The sequence below is a fragment of the Notolepis coatsorum genome (assembly GCF_963971535.1).
Source record: "Notolepis coatsorum genome assembly, chromosome: 2".
Taxonomy (NCBI): Eukaryota; Metazoa; Chordata; class Actinopteri; order Aulopiformes; family Paralepididae; genus Notolepis; species Notolepis coatsorum.
The window spans coordinates 101,621,605-101,627,947 of NC_140166.1; positions in this window are offsets into that span (position 1 = coordinate 101,621,605).

Sequence of the window (6,343 nt, forward strand, 5' to 3'; positions counted from 1 at the left end):
TGAACATGAGTTGAACTTGTGTACTCAGGTTTTTGTGTAGTAGTTGCAATATTCCAAAATAATATATATATTCTTTTTGAATAAGCTGGAAAACACCGCAAATCCATAGCCTGAAGTCTTACGTGTGTTGTCGGGCCTTACAAATACATTTGATTTTGATTTGATTATCAATAAGGTGATATCTGGAACACACAAACACACTATTTTTTAAATCACATGCCATGAAACTCTGGGACCTGGCTGAATTTAAGACTGCACAAATCATGTTGAAAGCACGAAACAATTCACTCCCGGGTAACATCCAAAAATTCTGTTATAGAGAGGGGGATTACAATTTAGAGGAGAGTCTAACTTCAACAGGCTGTTGATTCAACAATGTATGTATATTTCAGTTTGTGGAGTGAATATGAGTTGCATAAGATAATAGAGTGTGAAGGTATACTGAATACTGTATCTGTATGTCATGTATGTCATATTATGTTATGATGAATTGAAAATGGGGGACCCTGATGTAAACAAGACGAAAGTCTTTCTCTGGTCTGCATCCCCTTAACAATTGTGTGTATTGAGTCGTACTGTATTGTACCCATTCTGCAATCTGTTACTAAAGTTTTCAATCAATCAATCAATCAAGGGGGTAGGAATACATACGTTTACACTTCATCCTACTCCTGCTTGTTTGTTTTTTAATCTGTTTATTATTTGTTTTTTATCATTATTTATTTTCAATTTATGTTCGAAATAAATAAACGCATTCATTCAAGATATTGTGTGAGCAAAAGTATAGTTAATTTACTCATACAGTATCGTACATCCTCTGGCCTCGAGCGGATCTCACAGCTGTGCCCGCACAGTGCAATACTCCAATTCAGCCATTGGCAATTCAGCCATTGGGTGGGTGGCGCTGCTGAGCAGCCCTCACAGCGCGGCCGTCAGAGCGCGGCCCTGAGAGCGCCGCTGGCTCTGCGGCTCTGCAGCTGCATGCTTCTCCGGGAGTCCGGGGTGATAATCTGGCGCGCCGTGTAAAAAGTCGCACGCCTGACATATCGGCATGTAACTCGAGAACCGATGCATGGATTTTGGCGATTCAGATGGCATTCGAACGGCAACGAATGGCGCTTTAATCCTGTAATTTATATGTCCGGACGCCCCGGACAGGGCGTGAAAAGAGGACATGTCCGGGCAAAAGAGGACGTTTGGTCACCCTACGGATAACGCTTATATTGAAACATGTTGAGATTAGGGCCGTTCTTTCAACCTGAAAGTGCACTTTCTTCAACCTCGAAGTAAACAAATCACAGAACGGTAGCCAGTTAGTAGGTATCAACGTGAGCTCCCGGGACGGTAGCTGGTTAGTTAGCACCGCACCATTCAGGTATCAACGTGAGCTCCCAGGACGGTAGCTAGTTAGTTAGCACCATCCAGAATGGTAGCTAGTTAGTTAGCACCATCCAGGTATCAACGTGAGCTCCCGGGACGGTAGCTAGTTAGTTAGCACCATCCAGGTATCAACGTGAGCTCCCGGGACGGTAGCTAGTTAGTTAGCACCATCCAGGTATCAACGTGAGCTCCCGGGACGGTAGCTAGTTAGTTAGCACCATCCAGGTATCAACGTGAGCTCCCGGAACGGTAGCTAGTTAGTTAGCACCATCCAGGTATCAACGTGAGCTCCCGGGACGGTAGCTAGTTAGTTAGCACCATCCAGGTATCAACGTGAGCTCCCGGGACGGTAGCTAGTTAGTTAGCTCCATCCAGGTATCAACGTTAGCTCCCGGGACGGTAGCTAGTTACCCCGCACCATCCAGGTATCAACGTGAGCTCCCGGAACGGTAGCCAGTTACCCCGCACCATCCAGGTACTACTATAACGCAGCGTTTCCGTTAGCCGGTAATTACCGGTATTTGACCGGCAAAATATGTTGAAGTCCGAATATTTAAATCTCTCCGGTCTTAATGTCCGGTGAAAATAATTCCTCTAAGCACAATTTTATTATTTGAATTGTATTAAAATCGGCTAAAATTAAATAGCCTATGCGAATGAACGAAACAATAATTCCATTTTCAGTTTCATTGTTGCTTCACTCTGATAGGATGGCGCCGCTCAGATGTGAAACTTATTTTTCTTTTTTTTTGAGCCTGCGTGCTCTGGCCACCATAACGACAAACAGGTATACAAGGAAGAGAGAGAGATGGCGAAACAAGCTAAGCTTAGTAAATATTTCATGAAACCAAGCACAAGCAGGTCTAATAATGACAACGAAGATGAGTCTTCTGAACTTGAAGTCACAGAGACCGCTGACGCTGATGCCGTGGTGGCTCCCGCGGAAAAGAAACAAAAATGTCGAGCGTACTTTTACTATTAATTTATTGATTGAACCACAAAGAGCATCCCCAGTCTGCTGCTACCGTTGCGAGCCTCGCCTGTTCCAATGGGGATCTATTAAAGTCGAACCAGCAACTAAAGTCGCTGTTCTTGCAGCCGTCGCAGGTACAAAACGGATAGGCACAACGAGAGACGGGGTGAGTGACTAGTGTTAACTGCAACTGTTGGTTGACTGCCGTGTCACATAGTAATGCATATTATTGATTATAACTAAATGTAGGCTATAACCTATAATGAAATTAACAAATGCGTTACACGCATGTGGCTCGTCCTCTCTGCATGTGGCGACGAGCTAGCAAACGAGGCAATGTGATGATCAACTACAGTTTGCTGTGTGTGAAGTTGAACATTATGATATGTGTGACGTGTCTGATACAACGAGGTGAAGCGATGTCTACTCGAGATTCATTTGGGGGTGCGTGTGACAGAGCTGCTGCAGCGCAAGCCTGCGGGGCGGGAGCTTGATGCTGGTAGCGTATCGCACTAATCAATTTCTCATTCTTCGATTGATGTAATTAATACACATGTCCAATTATAACGGAATTCGTTAGCTCATAAAAATGTGATTAAAATAGACTGCTGTTTAAAACTCTGACCGGAATATCTCGAATATGTCCGGTGATAGAAATCTTGCAGGACACCCAGACCGGCACGAATATGTTCTAACGGAAACGCTGCTATAACGTTAGCTCCCAGTCCCAGAACGATAGCCACGTAACCCTCTGCTGGCGCGTGCTGTGCACTACAATCAACTCAGTGTCAGTGTAATAGCAGTCTGTGACGTCACGGTATTGAGAATCATACCGGCGGGTTCTCGAAATACCCTGGTATACCGTAATACCGTCATACGGCCCAAGCCTAATTTGACCTACATCAAAAGCACTGGCGTTGCCATTTCAGGATTTGTAAATATTAGACTCCTACTTTTGTCAAGTCTGGATAATATCTATTGTAGAGGATTAAGGAATAAAGCCAGGTTCTGAATCCAAGTAGAATACTGACAAGGTGCTTTGGGATCCGTCTCAAATATTGGCACTTTTTAAATGTATTATAAGCTGTGATTACAACTATACAATAAAGAAGAATAAAGAGTTGTTGAAAGCTATTCCACATGCTTTGAAACACTTTACTCTCTAAAGCTTTACAATACAAACAAACTGAACAGTGACATCTCCTTAGCAAATGATCTCAACTCCTTCTATGCGAGGTTTGAGGCTGTGAATAACAACACCAGCCTACAAACCACGGCAATGGGGGGGGGGGGGTCTGCTGATGGAGACTCAGTGTTCAGGGTAACAGAGCATGAGGTGAGACGGATCTTTAAAAAAGTGGATATCAGGAAGGCAGCAGGACCGGACGGCATCCCCGGCCGCGTCCTAAAAGTCTGTGCCGACCAACTGGCCCCGGTATTCACTGACATCTTCAACCTGTCCTTGGAACAGGCCGTCATCCCCACCTGTCTGAAGAAGTCCACCATCATCCCTGTACCCAAAAAATCTACGCCCGCTTGCCTCAACGACTACCGCCCTGTAGCCCTCACCTCCATAGCCATGAAGTGCTTTGAGAAGCTAGTGAAGGGCTACATCTGTTCCTCCCTCCCAATCAACCTGGACCCTCTGCAATTTGCATATCGCCCCAACAGGTCCACGGAGGACGCCATAGCCCATGTGCTGCACACAGCAGCATCACATCTGGACAAGAGGAAGGGGAACTATGTGAGAATGCTGTTCATCGACTACAGCTCAGCATTCAATACCATAGTCCCCTCCAAACTCATAGCCAAGCTCAGGGACCTGGGCTTGAACTATGACCTGTGCCAGTGGGTCCTGGACTTCCTGACGGGCAGACCCCAGGTGGTAAGAGCCGGCAACTGCACCTCCTCATCCATCACGCTCAACATAGGGGCCCCCCAGGGCTGTGTTCTGAGCCCCCTCCTCTACTCCCTGTACACACATGACTGCGTAGCACAGCGGAACAACAACACCATCATCAAATTTGCTGATGACACAGTAGTGGTGGGCCTGATCTCTGCCAACGACGAAAGGGCCTACCTGGAAGAGGTAGAGAACCTGTCACAGTGGTGTCAGGAGAACTGCCTCTCCCTGAACGTCAGCAAAACAAAAGAGATGATTGTGGACTTCAGGAGGTCGGGGGTCAAGGACTACAGCCCCCTCAGCATCGACGGGGCACCAGTTGAGAGAGTGAACAGTTTCAAGTACCTCGGAGCCCACATATCCGAGGACTTGACATGGACCACACACATTGACAGTGTTGTGAAGAAGGCACGACAACGCCTCTACTTCCTCAGGCGCCTAAGGAAGTTCCAAGTCAGTCAGAAGATCCTTAGGAACTTCTACTCATGTACAATAGAGAGCATCCTGACCGGCAACATCACCTCCTGGTTTGGGAATAGCACTGCACAAGACCGTAGCAGACTACAAAGAGTGACACGTTCAGCCGAACGCACAATTAGAGGGGGGCTTCCCACCCTCCAGAACATTTACAACAAGCGGTGCAAGGGGAAGGCTAAGAGAATTATTAAGGACTCGAGCCACCCGAACAACTGCCTCTTTGAACTGCTGCCGTCAGGCAAGCGATACCGGAGTCTTATGGCGAGCACAGAAAGACTCAGAAGGAGCTTCTATCCCCAGGCCATCAGGCTGCTAAACGAACAATAATCGCTAAACGAACAATAATCACTATGCAACAACCATCAAATGCACACAGCACACACACCCACACGCACACACACACTCACTCAAACAAACAACACACTGCAGCACCCACTCTCCACACTTTAGATCACACAAACACACTTACACTTTATATTTATTGATAAAGGATTTGCACTACAACTCGTACACCTACTGTGAATTGTACCTAAACTGCACCTCGTCCATTTATGCCTTGCACTATATAGTATTGTATATTAGTACACTGCACAGTATTGTATATTGTATGGTAACTACGTCTACGAACATTGTACATATGTCTAAACTGAACACTGTGACCTCTTTTTTTTCTTCTAATTTTTACTATGTTTTTATTTCATACTTATCTTGTCATGCACAGTCTCTGGAGCGCAACAGTAAGAAGCATTTTGTACAAAAGTATTCTGTACTTCTGTATGACAACTATTAAAGAAACTTGAAACTTGAAACAATACAGTCACATTGATTGTAGGACTACACAGTGCTGAATCTTATCTTTTAGCATTTTTGTACAGTGTAGTAGTGATTTTTGAGATCCCATTCTGACTATATTCCAATTGAATGTTTGGGATAGTTAATACTGCATTTAAAAAAAGAGTTGTGACGTGGTACAGCTCTTAGATTTCTTACAAAATGTGTAAAAAGTGTACAGAACATTGTAAACTGCCTGTATTTATGCAAATCGGTCAAACTGTATTTGTTTGTATGCAATTTACTGCTTGGAGGTTGGAGGTTTTAAGTAACCAAGTTGTATTTGTCATACTGTTATGTTACTAGGGGTGGGAATCACCAGTTTCATCACGATACGATACGATATCGATTCTTTGGACAACGATCCGATATTATCCGATATCACACAGTCTGCCACGATACGATACGATTCGATTCAGGTGCCTGCGATCGATATGAGACGATATTATATGCCCATTTAACACAATCAGTAACATTTAAATCAACAAAAAAAAGGCAATGGAAATATCATTTGACATTTTTATTTTTGAGCTCTTTCAGACATTTAAATGAAAAACAATCTATTGTTTTTAATACAAATAGACCTCCTGTTCACTGTTTTTGGTTTGTTTTTCTTTTTTTTCTCGATATTAATATCCTATTCACTGTCACAGAGCTGTATTTTGGCTGGAAAAGCCAGCCAGATCCTGTTAGTGGGGCTATTCCGAGAATACACCCTCCTTCCCAGTCCCCACTTCTCTCTGCCTATGGCTCTGGGTTAGCTTGTTAGCTTACGCTAA